This window comes from Panthera tigris, chromosome A2 (genome assembly GCF_018350195.1).
Source record: "Panthera tigris isolate Pti1 chromosome A2, P.tigris_Pti1_mat1.1, whole genome shotgun sequence".
NCBI classification, from domain to species: Eukaryota; Metazoa; Chordata; class Mammalia; order Carnivora; family Felidae; genus Panthera; species Panthera tigris.
In genome coordinates this window covers 89,337,562-89,353,399 of record NC_056661.1, presented here as the reverse complement: position 1 = coordinate 89,353,399, position 15,838 = coordinate 89,337,562, and the positions used below count along the sequence as shown (strand labels likewise).

Sequence of the window (15,838 nt, the reverse complement as noted above, 5' to 3'; positions counted from 1 at the left end):
CATTCTTGGTCATATCCATATACACAGACACTATCATACACCTTTGCATATAGTCAGACTTACACACATTAACAGAAAGTCTGGTATATGAATATGTTTTTTATCAACATTTCAGAAAGAACCATATATTCCTGATTTCTGTCGGGGATATCAGAATAAAAGGTCAGCAAATTAAGGCCCATGGGCAAAATCCAGCCCGGTGGCCGTTTTTTATATAAATGAAGGCTTACTGGAACACAGCCTAACTCAGCTCATTATAGATTATTTATGGTTGCTCTCATGCTATAATGGCAGAGTAGTTATAGGACTGTATGACCCCAAAGCCTAAAATATTTGCAATCTAGCCATTTAAGGAAAGAGTTAGCCAAATCTAGAACAAAAGTCTTCTTTACATGTGGGGAAACACAAATTTCAAGTACTTTGTAATCTACTCTCAAGAGCAATCTGAACACATGGTGCACTGAATAAGAGACTTTTCTACCCCAAGATCCTAAAAGGATGCATAATATGCAAGCCAAATTGTACAATAAGGCTTTGCCTCTACACATACCAGGAAACAGCAAGTGAGAGTTCTACAAAGATTCTCCCAAGGCTGCCCTAAATGACAGAACACAGGACTCCACCCACTGACCAAGAACCACAAAGGTTACTAATATGCATTCAGGGCCAAGGTTCTTCAGGAGGGGAATCAAGAAGAAAAAACAAATTAAGTTGTCATCTCTGAACCTGTGAAAGAAATCAGACTTCTCACCTGTGCTACCAAAAATTCAGAGGCTGAATTTATACTGCCAAGCCAAAATATTACATATTACTATCATCAAATTCCCCTGCTCTACAAACAGCTCTCACAGTAGTGACACAAATTAACCTATCTGCACTCAAGATTAGTTTACAACCCCAAAATAAAAAAAAAAAATTATAATAATTCCGATTAGATAGCATCAAAGACAGCCCAAAAACAGAGAAATAGAACCCAGCAACTTAAGAAATAGAAAAATGTACACTGAAAATAACAAAATACCTAAGAATAAATTTAACTAAGGGGGTGAAAGACTGGAGCACCCTGTTAAGTTGGTTTAGCATCCAACTTCAGCTCAGGTCATGATGTGATGACTCATGAATTCAAGCCCTACATCAGGCTCTGTACTGATGGTAGTCAGTGCACTACTTGGGATTCTCTCTCTCTCCCTCTCTCTCTTCCCCTCCTGCACTTGCTTGTGCTTTCTCACTCTCTGTCTCTCCAATAATAAATTAACTTTGTAAAAGAGGTGAAAGACTTATACTCTGAAAATTTTACAACAGTGGTGAAAGAAACTGAAGAGGACACAAAGAAATGCAAACACCTTTCAGGCTCATAGATTGGAAGAAGAAATATTGTTAAAATGTCTATACCACCCAAAGCAATCTACAGATTTAACGCAATTCCTATCAAAATACCACCAGCATTTTTTCACACAACTAGAACACACGATCCTAAAACTTATATGAAACCAGAAAAGATTCCAAATAGCCAAAGCAGTCTTGAAAAACAAAACTGGAGGTATCACAACTCCAGACTTCAAGTTATATCATAAATCTGTAATAGAACAGTATGAGACTGGCACAAAAATAGACACAGAGACCAACAAAGCAGCCCAGAAATAAACCCACAATTATATGGTCAATTAATTTTCTACCAAGGAGGAATAAATATCCAGTGGGAAACGAAATAGTCTCTTCAACAGATGTGTTGGGAAAAGTGGTCAGCAACATGCAAAAGAATGAAACTTGACCACTTCCTTACACCATACACAAAAATAAACTCAAAATGGATTAAGGACCCAAGTGTGAGGCATGAAAAGATAAAAATTCTTGAAGAGGGCATAGGGAGTAATCTCTGCCATCAGCCATAGCAATATTTTTCTAGATACATCCCCTGATACAAGGGAAATAAAAGCCGAAATAAACTATTGGGATTATATCAAAATGAAAAGGTTTTGCCCGGCAAAGGAAACAATCAACAAAACTAAAAGGCAACCTACTGAATTGAGAAGATATTTTCAAATAACATATCTGATAAAGAGTTAGTATCCAAAATATATACAATACTTATACTGCTCAATACCCAAAAGAGAAATAATCCAGTTAAAAAATGGGCAGAAGACACGAACAAACATTTTTCCAAAGAAGACATCCAGATGGCCAACAAACACATGAGAAGATTTTCAGCGTCACTCATCATCAGGGAAATGCAAATCAAAACCACAGTGAGATATCAACTCATACCTGTCAGAATGATTAAAATAAAAAACCAAGAAACAACAGGTCTTGGTGAGAATGTAGGTGAAAAGAAACGCTCTTGCACTGTTGGTGGGAACACCATAGTGGCTTCACTGTGGCAAACAGTGTGGAGCTTCCTCCAAAGTTAAAAAAAAACTACCATATGATCCATTAATCACACTAATGGGTATTTAACTGCAAAATATAAAACACCAAATCAAAAGGGATACACGCAAACCTGTTTTTATTGGAGAATTATTTACAAAAGCCAAATTATGGAAGCAGCCCAGGTGTCCATTGATAGATGAGTGGATAAAGAAAGTGTGTTATATACATACAATGGAATATTATTCAGCCATTAAAAGAATGAATTCTTGACATTTACAACATGAATGGGCCTAGAGCATATAACGCTAAGCAAAATAAACCAGTCAGGGGAAGAAAAATACCGTATGATTTTACTCATAAATGGAATTTAAGACACAAAACAAACAAAGAAAAGAGAGAGAGAGAGAGAAACCAAGAAACAAACTCTTAATTATAGAGAACAAACTGATGATTTCCAGAAGGGAGATGGGGCGGAGGGGGGGGGTAGGTGATGGGGATTAACAGTACATTTATGATGAGCAAAGAGTAATGTACAGAACTGTGAATCACTATATTGTATAACTCATTCCCTCCCCCACCACAGATTCACTAAGATATATTCAACTGTAACATCGTATAAGTTGAAGGTGTATACATGTTCATTTTTCATACTTGTATATTGCAATACAATTACCACTGTAGCATTAGCTAATGGTTCCTCACAGGTAATGATTATATTTTCTGTAAGAAAATAGGGGAGGAGTTAAGATGACGGAGAAGTAGAAGGATCCTCGGCTTTCCTCACCCCTCAAACACAGCTGTATTGAGGTCAGATCACTTGGGACACCCAGGAAATCAATCTGAAGGACCTCCCTCTACAGTTGGAGGGAGACAGCATGGCAGGTGCAAGGTGCACGGAAGCGAATTGGGGGAGAGAAAAACAGGAGTGCCGTGGAGGTGAGGGAACACTTTCCAAGGAGAGACAAAAAAGGAGAGAGAAAGAAAAAGGGGTTGAGAGAATGTGGCATCCGGTTCACACAAGGATAAACCTCTTTGGACCACAGACTGCACAACAACAGGTACTGAGTGTTGCAGATTTCTCTGCAAACAGCATGTGGCGTTCAAACTCAGGTTTTAGAAGTGCAAGACTTTCTCTGGAGCAGAGCTATGGTGCGCGCTCTTGGGGAGGAGGGAGCTGACCCTGGAGGGCAAGTACAGTGTGGGGATCTCTGGGGCATACTGGGCAAAAACATTCTCCTTGCTGGAGTACATTGGAAAAAAGGTTTATTGCCTCTCCAAGGGCAAAAGACCCTGTAGGTGCCAGCAAAAGGCCTTTCATTGGCAGGGAACCAAGTCGTATCCAGAAGGCATAAACCTTGTTACTGATTTTAACAGTGATAAACCACAGATTCTGTGAACTGGGCAGGCATGGGACTGTGTTTCTGGGACAAAGGACACCAGACACAGCATAGCCAGGCTTTACTTCGGAGGAGGGGGACAGATACGTGCAGCGCGGGATCCAGTTTTGAATCCCAGCTGCAAGCCAAATTAGAAACACAGGAGAGTTGTGGCACGGGGCGAGCTGACTACCCTTGCTATTCGGTGAGGGCTGCCTGAACAGCACGGAGTGTGACATCCTCTGTCCCGGGTCACAGGATGAAAGCATCAAAGATTAAATAAATGGGGCCAAAGTACCCTCAGCCTAGTACAAAAGCAGAAAGCTGCTTTCACAGGAGGGAAGGACCTGAGTAGGTAAATGGGGCTATAGACTGCCACGGCAGGGTGCAATTGCCAGGAGCTAATTAGCAGAAGAAAGGTGCCTTGTTGACCCTAAAGTAGCATGCTCTATCAGTCTCATTTCCTAGGCAAGTTAAGACAAACCAAAGCCATGTGGCACCTGGTGCCCACCACCAAGAGCCATCTGCTTGGCTTGTTTTGTATTGCCCCAAACCCTTAACACCGCCTATCTTTGAAACCCATTCTCTCTCTCTCAGGCACGAGTTGATGTTCACTGTTTCACTGTCTTTTGCTGCATGTCCATCACATTTCTAAGTCTTCCGATCCTAATAAAACTGGAGCAAGGACCCTTCCTTGGGGCTCTTGTCTCTTCCTGGACATTAGTCTCTTGCATTTAATTCTGTGCCCGCTCTCTTGCTGGATAAGAGAGAATTCCAGACTCAAAGTCTGTGACATAAATGGACTAAACATTCCAGTGGAAAGAATAGGGTATCAGAATGGATAAAAAACAAGACCCATATATAAGCTGCTTAAAAGACACTCACTTTAGACCTAAACACACCTGCAGACTGGAATTGATGGAATGGAAACCCAACTAATGGTTCAAACAAAAAAGAAAACAGGTAAAAATGAGTTAAGAATTATCAACATAAAATGAAAAAGTACAATATAAATGTCATAAAGTTAAATAAGAAATTTGAGAGAGGAAGTGTTAAATAAAGAAATAAATGATAATTCTCTAGAATTTCCGAAAAATATTAATCCTCACATTAAGGAAGCACAGTAAGTTATTCTCTCTGTAGATATATAAATAGGGAGATATATGTGTCTTTTTGTATGTATACCTGTATTTATGTAGACACACTCCATATATGTGTACATTATGCTAAAAAAAGAAGAAAATAAAAGCAAAAAATAATATTAAAATAGAAAAACGAGGGGCCCCTGGGTGGCTCAGTCGGTTAAGCGGCTGACTTCGGCTCAGGTCATGATCTTGCGGTCCGGTCCGTGAGTTCGAGCCCCGCGTCGGGCTCTGTGCTGACAGCTCAGAGCCTGGAGCCTGTTTCGGATTCTGTTTCTCCCTCTCTCTGACCCTCCCCCGTTCATGCTCTGTCTCTCTCTGTCTCAAAAATAAACGTTAAAAAAATTAAAAAAAAATAGAAAAAGGATATTAGTTGTAAACATGAAATTATAAAAATTTAGACCAATGACAGGAGTTCGTATTTCCAATCCAGACCAGACACTAGAGAACATTTTCCACGTGCTTAGTGCTAACAATTTCGGTATTCATATGCCACTAGGATATCATTGAAGACTAAGGAGAAAAAGAACATTTCCAGACAAAAGCATGAGTGAGAAGGTTTACTCTTGGTAGACTGTGGTACAAATTATTAAACATTGTTTATATTAAGACAAACTAAGCCTAGGATAAAAGAGATTAAAGAATAAATGACAGAAAAAAAACATATAAACAATTATTTTAAGTGAAAATCACTGCATTATTTCTAAATAGGCAGTGGCTTCAAAATGATAAAGTTCATCAAAATCAAAAGGAATGAAATGTGGGGGGGGGGGGTAGAAGACAGGAACGTACCTTTTTTTTTAAATTTTAAATATGGCTATGAAAGAGAAGATACAGAAAATGTAAATTCCAAAGACGAATGGGTAAAAGTAGGAATAAAGATAAGTGTGGAAGAGGGATCTGAGCACATATATTGACTGTTATCCTTCTTTAGACCCATTTAAAATGAGGGTAAGCAAATGTACTTGTCACAGCCAAGAAATCTGGGGATGAGTGAGTTGGGGAGGGGGAGCACCATGGGGAACACAAGTAAATCCTTTTCTGGAAGAATAAGTGATGAGGGGGCACTTCTCTACTGATGAAGCAGAGGAGGAAGAGGCAAAAGAGTATATTCAGGAGAGCTAGGCAGGTCTGGAGGAAAATAAGGCAGACAGCCGGGAAGCGAGCGTGAATGGTTAACAGGTAGTCCATACGTGGAACAATTTTTTCCTTTCTTCTCTTTCTCTCCCCCTCCTTCTCCCCCCCTTCCTTCCTAAGTTTATTTGTTTATTTTGAGAGGGAGGGAGGGAGGGAGGGAGGGAGGGAGAGAGAGAGAAGAAGAAGGAGAGGGCAGTGAAAATCCCATGGAGGCTCTACACTGATGATGCTGGGCTCAAACTCACAAACTGTGAGATCACGACCTGAACTGAAATCAAGAGTCAGACATTTAAAGGGCACTTCGGTGGCTTAGTCTGCTAAGCATCTGACTTGGGCTCGGGTCATGATCTCCCAGTTCATGGGTTTGAGCCCAGCGTCAGTCTCTGTGCTGACAGCTCAGAGCCTGAAGCCTGCTTTGGATTCTAGGTCTCCCTCTCTCTCTGCCCTTCCCCTGCTCCCACTCTGTGTGTGTGTGTCTCTCTCTCTCTCGAAAATAAATGTTAAAAAAATTTAAAACAATAAAATACATTTAAAAAAAGATTCTCATCAGAGTAGAACCTATGAATAAAATTGTGCAGTATCTTGATCACTTTGATGGTCAAGTATGATTTGGAACCTAAAATTCTCTATCTACATGGACCACCAGACAGGAATATTAGTAACAGTGACAGGAAAGTGATTTTGATATAATGCCTCAGCTATCATAACACCAAGTCATGACATAATTGCTAGTGATAAAAAAACAGAGACTATGTTATTTGGTGATAAGCAGTTAACAGTTACATTGTTGAGAAGGTACTGGGCTCAGCTAGGACTCTGGCTTTCAGTTATGATTCCTTCACCATTTTTTTTCACCATGCATATACACATGGCTTTATATTAAACAGGGAAAAAACAAAATAAATCAACACACTATATACGTGTCTGTCTGAAATTGTAATTATGAGACTAGTAACTTATCATAGCGGTGCCTGGATGGCATAGTCAGTTCAGCGTAGGACTCTTGATTTTGGCTCAGATCATGAACTTATTCTCCTGAGCTACAGCACGGTGTGGAGCTCCACACAGGGGGTGGACAGACTGTTGAGATCCTCTCCCCGACTCTTTCCCCGCCCCTCCCCACTCGTGCTCTTTCTCAGAATAAATAAACTTTAAAAAAATGATGCATACATTTCAAATATAGGCAAAAGTTATTTTTGTAGGCCATAACGTGATCATTTTCTTATGTTTATTCATTTATTTTTCTCTATTAATTTCAAATAACTCTAACATAATTTTCAGTTATGAACTTGACTCACTCTCAATTTGCTTCCATGTTCCGCCTGTAATCAAATTTAACAGTTAATTTTCATATAAATGTAATAGTTTTCATTTCTTTATTACATTTCATTGGTCTCAATTTGTCAGTGGGCACTTAACACAACTTAGCCCACATTGCAATTATATTAAATAAAATAATTTCATAAGTGTAATAGACATGGGATAAATGATTTCATCTAAATAAATCAATTACAGAGCAACTGGTACCAATTCAAGTACGAAGTTTTTCATTGGCTTCACTTCACTGCATATTTATTTTAAATGTTTACTTTGAGAGAGAGAGACAGAGAGAGAGAGACGGAGGGAGGGAGAGAGAGCTCATGAGTGGGGAGGGGCAGAGAGAGAAGGAAAGAAAGAATCTCAAGCAGGCTTCATGCTGAGGGTGCAGAGCCCGTATCAAGGCTCAAACCCATGAACGGAAAGATCATGTCTTGAACGAAAACCAACTGTTTGCTGCTAAACTGATGAACCCACCCGGGTGCCCCTGAGTATTTATAATGAGGTAACCAAGGATCATTTTCTTGAATATATATGCCAACCAATAAACTCACTTACCAAAATGTATCAGAACATAATTCTCCTTTCCTATCAAAAAATTATGAAAACATTTAGCATTTTTAGCAAATATACATCTACCCTCTGATAAGCACCAGTATGGTTTAAAATGGAAAAAGAGAAAGAAGTCACAAGCCATTTTAGAATGAGAAGCAACTACGTTGAAAATATAGAAGCAGAGGTAGCTTTATGGGTATGCAACTTGGGCAATCACACACAGAGCCCAGAGCTCTGAACCCAGAAGAACCCCACACTTGGTCTCATGCTCCTCTGTGGTTGTTAGATGTTAATAATTTAATACAAGTCCTCACAATTTCGTTTTCTCTTGGGCCCTGCAAATTATGCAGATGAGCATATACGTCAATGACGATTTCAACAAATCGGTACGCTTAATGAACACAAGTATGCCTTTAGGAAGAAAATCCGAGTTACTTTCTTTCTTTGTTTTTTTTTTTTTTAATGTTTATTTGTTTTTGAAGGAGAGAGACACAGAATGCGAGCAAGGGAGGGGCAGAGAGAGAAGGAGACACAGTATCCGAACCAGGCTCCAGGCTCTAAGCTGTCAGCAGAGCCTGATGCAGGGCTTGAATACACCAACTGTGATACCATAACCTGAGTCAAAGTCAGACACTTAACCAAGTGAGCCACCCAGGTGCCCCTCAGTTACTTTATTTTTACTCTCCTAAAGACCTGGATTTTTCTGTGATTTTTTTTCTGTAATTTTTAATTTGTGGGTCCCCAGAGACTGAAAGCAAAATTGATAAGAATAATCATTTTTGAGGGGTTTTTTATACTTAAAATACATAGTTCAAAAAGGAAAGGTTAAGTAGGGTTGAAATCTTTTCTAGATTTTATTTTAATAAGAAGTCATTATTCAATATTCTCTTTAGCCCAGATATGGGTCTGAGCTGTAGGAGACACACACACACACACACACACACACACACACACACACACAAACACACACACACACACACAGAGTTTCCTTTGATGTTAAAAACGGAGACATTTTTGTGTCGTGTTTTAGTTCTCTTAAGACTGTTAAAAACCAACTTTAAATTTAAACACAGATCTGTTATGTCATACCTCTGGCCATATACACTTTAGAAATAATGTATTAAAATTAATTTGCTATATCATTCCTTTGCTCTCAGGAAAGAAGAATCTTAGCTCATCTAAACTACAATTATTTTTCTAAACTAATTTAGGCCTAGTGTTACAAGATCAAAGGCCAAAGTATATACATGAGGTTATCTTCTGTCTCCCCCAATGGGTAGGGGAGATGAAATTATCCAAATGTGGCTTCCGTCTTTTAAGAATGTTAGCCAAAAGATTAGATGATCATGGGGTCCAATGAAAAATTACCAACCCCAAAGGTCAAATTTTAATTACATTCATTTATTAGAATTTGAGGACTTTAAGGTTAGCTCTCCCAAGTTTCTCCCAAAATCAGAACTCTTATCATCACTTAACTATTCAAACACATAGAGAGAGCCTAAGTTTCAAACATGGTGGCCCATCCTATAAATGGGCTGTATTATCTTACCTAAGGAGAAGAATTTTTCCCTTGGCTTTGGAGAAACTTTGATTCTCTGTAATTTATGATTTGTACTGAAATGTTAAAAATGCGTCGGGTGTTTCTCAAGATTTTTAATCCTGAATATGGTAAACCTGTCCCCTAAAGTTGCCTGAACATCAATTTCCCTAAAATAACGGAGATTAAATTAGTAAAATCACTCATGATAAGAAAGCCACTCTTGGAAAATGTAAGGCAACAACGAAGAGTAGGTGTAGGAGCCCAAAAGCTTTTCTCATTTGGCATGCCCTCCAAGACCCTGTTTACTTTCTAAGTCATACATAGCTTTTAGCCAAAGCTGAGAATGTTCATTTTACAAATGAAGATGACGACTAAATGATAGTTTAATACGATGATAATTTAATATACATTAAATTACTATAAATGATATTTAACATGAATTAATATGCATTAATGATGTAAACCAGTAAGTTATCATCCATCCCTGAATTAGGAAAAGTCAGATTTGAAGAACAAATACTTTAGCTATATGTATGAATAATGTACAGATGAAGATTTATACATGCATAAATGCAAATCATCAGACTAACCAGGTGGTCTTAGAGTGCATTCCACTTATAACTTCACTTGATACTGACACCACATTTAAACAACCTAGTTCCCTAAGTTTTAAGTGATTGACTGAAAGGTTTTGATAGACATTTGTTATAATTTTACCTACATCTTAAAAGCCTGAACACTATAGTAGTATGTTGCACATTTATGTCGACATACGATTTTCTATTTTCTTATCTGTGTATCACTCTCTATTTTAATATTCTGAAAGAATAGATAGTAGGCATTTGTAATAGGAAGGCATCAATTTAAGAGATGGCCTAGATTTCTTAAAATTACACTGGGGTTACATTTTCAGATTTTTATAGAAACCTAACTACAGTATTTCCTTTCCTCCTTCGTGTTTGAAGGGAGGCAGTATTAACTCCGTGCTGGCTTGGTGGGGCCAAGGAGGGGCGGGTTAGGCTCTTAATGGGGAGGCCAGGGAGCACCAATAAGGGAGTATAGTTGAGATAATAACGTGCAAAACCTGGGTATCTGATCATGCTTTTTAAAGTGCAGGCCCATATTCTTTGCCCCAGGGTTCATATGAATACCAAGGCAATCACAAAGTCTGAAATTAGCAAATGGGAGATGACATCATTATCTAATAACAAAGGGAAAATAGACTTAACAAGATTAGATGCCTGCACAATCTTTCTGGTAATCTGTAATGGGCTAATACTAAATACGTCACTTCAACAACTTGATTTTAAGATAAGTAATTCTGGGGTCCTAAGATGCCGTTACATGCCCTTAATACTATTACTCTTCTCAGAGCTATGATTACACTATTTATCTTTTTTTTTTGACTTTACAATAGAAGTTTTTTATTTTTTTTAATTTTTAATTTTAATTTTTATTTATTGTTTAAATATGAAATTTATTGTCAACTTGGTTCTTTTTCCTTTTTAATTTTTATTGCTAGTATTTGAAGTTCTTGAAGGGCAGTGACAAATCTGGCTTGCTGAGGAGTATTGGTCCATTGTCTAAAAAATTGTGGGCACTCAAGGAATGTTTGATGAGTGAAATTAGGAACCCAATGGTTTTGGTTCACTTCTGTTGACTCGAATGGTTATTTAATGAACACCTACTACAGGCTGAGATGACACAGATTAATAAAGCAGGGCACTGCTATAAAAAGCAGCCACACTGACAGTACATGATATTGTCTACCTAACAGCCGATTATGCTGGAAGTCTGTGTGAGATGCCACGGGAGCACAGAGATAGTCAGAACTCTGCCAGCAAGCCCCAACAAGACGTTTTGTCTAAACTGAATCCCGAAATTAAACTAAGCATTTGCCATTTAAATCGGGATGATAAAAGCATTTGGGGCCAGGGGAAGAGAATAAGAAATGTTAAAGCATGAGAAAACATGATGTATGGGGGGAAAAACTAAGTCATTGACTATATACACATATATACATATATACATATATATTTATCAAGCAATGTTGAAACTCACTTTTGTCAAATGTTTCTAATTAGAAGGGTTATAAAACCATATAATCCTATTTTACATGTAATTTAATTTTTACCAAGAAGAAGTATCATGACATGAAAAAAAAGTTGTACTGTTTGGAGACATTTGGGCTCAGACTAACACAGCAGAATGAAAACAATGGTTCTAAGCATAAAATAGGCAGCTCTAAGGATACCTGGGTGGCTCAGTTGGTTGAGCATCTGACTTTGGCTCAGGTCATGATCTCACGGCTCATGAGTTCGAGCCCCATGTCAGGCTCTGTGCTGACAGCTCAGAGCTTGGAGTCCGCTTTGGATTCTGTGTCTCCTTCTCTCTCTGCCCCTCCATCACTCAGGCTCTGTCTCTCTCTCTCTCTCTCTCTCTCTCTCTCTCAAGAATAAAGAAAACATTTAAAACATTTTTTAAAAAGTAGGCAGCTCTCAGCAGAGTTCTCCGGAAGAAAATATACATTATAGTTAATATATAAAGATATGTTTTTGTATTTTTTCTAACTATGGTCAGAGAGGTATAAGTTCTTTTCCTTCACAGCTCACCTATATCCTTTAAAAAAAAAATAATAGCTCTTGTATACATTCCTATTGTATGGACTTTTTCCCTAGTGGATTATGTATTACTGCCTACATATCATACTGGGCACCCAACAACTCATCATTACAGAAATTACTTAGAACATTACAATGATGCCAAGTTTTAGAGTTGCCTCAACCCTAGCCTATTTATAAAATTTAGAAATAAAGAAGGAGTAGTTGTTATTCTGAAATCTACTTAAAGCTTTGCTTTAGGCGTCTTGAAATTCTTCATTTTTAAACAAGGGCCCCGCATCTTCATTTTGCATTCCGTTAAATTATGACAAATTATGTAGCCAGTCTTGCTTCTTATTTCTCTTTTGCTTAATGCGGACAATTATTATATGTTGTTGTTTTTAGAAGGATTATATTGCTGTCACAAAGAAAGATCTCTCCCCACTCTCTCTCTCTCCCCAAAGGTATGTATGTATGTATGTATGTATGTATATATGTATCTCTCTCCAGATATAGATGCTTCCTTAAACCGGCATGGTACAACAAGAAAACAATCACCATAACAATTGGAAGTCATCAATACATTCTCTGTTATTAAAATTAAAAGCCTGACTCAAAAGAATGAAAGGTATTTGAGTTTAATATGTATTGGTCTAAAAATAAAAGCGCTTTTTTTCCTCTTTTCTGAGACCTCAATCAGCACAACATGCCGTCAACTGAAACAGTCGCAAATTTTAACCCCAAATCAATTTGTAAAGAGAGTTTCCACATTTAGCTAGAATGATATAGCTTGTATTAGACTAACTCTTCTTGCAGAAATGAAAACAAAGTTTTTTAAGGTGTTTAAATCTATCAGAAAAACACAAAGCGAGGATTTAAGAAGTATCACTATCTTGGAAATCAAATCAAATGAGCCCCAAAGTCCTCACATAATCTCATCTTAAAATCAACAATACATGCATTGGAGGAGATGCTGAGAATGTTAAAACTGACACCCAAGAGGTTATAACACTAATCAGAGTTTCCAGAATTAGTGCTGCAAGACAGAAATAGGTATCACAGCCGGACAAGAATGAGAGGCTACTGTTAAAATTCAGGCTTTTACGTGAGCTCCTGAAAGAGGTAAATTCTAGAAGGCAAAACAGAACAACAGACAGAAAGACAAACCTGAGCTGAAGAAAATTAAATGTAGTGGTGGGGAAACAAACAAAACGTCATCTAGGACCTTTGCTATTGTTCATGTATACTGCATTCAGTAAACATTATCCTGAGCAACAAGAAAGAAAACCAAGTGACAAAAATCAGGAAGAACATAAAGTAATAAATCTACAAGTAATCCAGCTACTGGAGTTTTCAAAAATGGACTCACACTAATAACTTTAATAAAATAGATTTACAAAGATGGATAATTTCACCAGGGAACTGGCATTTAATTTTTTAAAGGCAAATATTCCTAGATATTAAAAATATGCAAACCACAACCAGATGTTGCAGATAGGACAGAAAAGAGGACTAGCGACATCAAAGACTAATAATGAGAAAATATCCAGAAATAAATATGAAGAAAACAGATGGAAATTGTAGAAAAGTATGAAAGGAACACATAGATGTGATAGAAAGATGGAAAATTGTGTAACTGCAGTTCCAGAAGACAGAAGGTGAAAGAATGGATGTATTAAGAAATACAAGCAAAGGGGCGCCTGGGTGGCTTGGTCGGTTAAGCATCCGACTTCGGCTCAGCTCATGATCTCATGGTCCGTGAGTTTGAGCCCCGCGTCGGGCTCTGTGCTGACAGCTCAGAGCCTGGAGCCTGTTTCAGATTCTGTGTCTCCCTCCTCTCTGCCCCTTCCCTGTTCATGCTCTGTCTCTGTCTCAAAAATAAATAAACGTTAAAATTTTTTCTAAATAAAAAAAAATACAAGCAGAAAATTTTCCAAGATTTATGACACTTATCAAGCCACAGTTTCAAAAATGAGTATGAAGGCATAGTAGTATAAATACTAAGAAAAAGTACAAGCAGGCACATGCAATTAAACCTCTGAAAACCAAAAGGAAAGAAACATTTTAAGCAAATAGAGGAAATCACACCAATTTCCTTCAGACAGGTAACTATAAGCTTAAAAATGTGTTTTCAATATAAATTTCTGTTAATTTATTCATTGTTCTTTTCTTCCCCCCTCATTAAACTTTTGTTTTAATGGGTCTCAAAATTCCACCACAGATTTTTGGTCAAGTTGTTTCCTTTAAATAGTACAGATTCTACAAACTAGTAACTTAAAACTACCACACACACACACATGCATGCACGCACAAATGATGCACAAAACCTCCTTTCCTTTTCAAGGTTTACAATACATTGTTATCATTAACCAGTCTTCTATTTAAATTTAAAACGGCCAACTGACACTAACAGTTCTGTTCATCCACCAGTGATTAAGACCGGGTGGCAGGTATTGGAGATAATATTTATTTAGCCTTCTGAGCTTTCTGGGCAGATACGGTGACCTTGCCGGCCCCTGTGGACTTCTTGTTCACTGCTCTGATGACACCCACAGCAACTGTCTATCTCACGTGATGAACAGCACAGTGGCCCAGAAAAGGATAGTCAGAGAGGCGATCAAAACACATAGGCTTTCTACGAACCATATGAACGATGGCAGCATCACGAGATAGCAAGAACTTGGGCCATCTTCTAGCTTTTCTTCTAGAATGGTGATCAATCTTCTTCAGCTCAGCAAACTCACAAGAGATGTGAGCTGGGTGACAATCCAGCACAGGTGCGTATCCAGCACTGATTTGGCCTAGATGGGCCAGGATATTCCCTAAGCCATGAAGCCAGCTGCTTCTACTGGTGGGTCATTTTTGCTGTCACCAGTCACACTGACACGATGAACATCTTTGACACATGTTTTCCTGACACATATCGTCCCCAGCAAGAGCCTCACTCAAAGCTTCATGGTGTATTTCAATAGACTTTACTTGAGTTGTGACATTGGAGCAAAGGTGACCACTTTTGCCAGGTTTAAGAACACCAGCCTCGACCTGGCACACAGGGACAATACCAATACCAACCAACTCTGTAGACGTCCTGGGGGAGTAGACGCAAGGGCCTGTCAGTTGGACAAGTTGGTGGGAAAATGCAAACCAGAGCTTCAAGCAGCATGGTTCCTCTGGCATTGCCATCTTTACTGGTGACTTTCCATCCCTTGAACCAGAGCCTGTTAGTTAGCACTTAGCTCTAGGACTGTTACCATTCCAACCAGAAATCGGCCAATATGCTACTATGTTGGGGTTGTAGCCAATTTTCTTAATGTAAGTGCAGACTTCCTTAAAGATTTGCTCCTATATCTTGTGGCTCTAGGGGGTCTCAGTGAAATTCATTTTGTTAACAATTAGTTGTTTCACAGCCAGTATATAAGCAAAAAGGGCATGTTCCTAAGTCTTCCCATTCTTGGAGAGATCTGCTTCAAATTCTCCAACACCAGCACCAATAGTCAGGATAGTACAATCAGGGTTATAAAGCCTGTGTGTCCTGGGGCATCAGTGATGGTTATATCATACTTGTTGGTCTTGAATTTCTACAGGGAGGTATCGATGATACCACATTCACAGTCAGCTTCCAGTCTAGCCAAGACCCAGGCATACTTAAAGGAGTCCTTTCCCATCTCAGCAGCCTCCTCAAATTTTTCAGTAGATCTTTTGTCAGTCCACCACGTTTGTAAATCAGATGACTAGAAGTGGTAGACTGGCCTGACCTTTATGCCCAGTAATGATACTGTTGATAGGAGTCTTTTCCTTTGCCAT

General features: G+C 38.5%; 1 pseudogene; it reads right to left on the bottom strand.

Annotated features, from left to right (window-relative positions):
- Positions 1-14,500: 14,500 nt before the first annotated feature.
- On the bottom strand, positions 14,501-15,838 carry LOC122236436 (annotated as a pseudogene).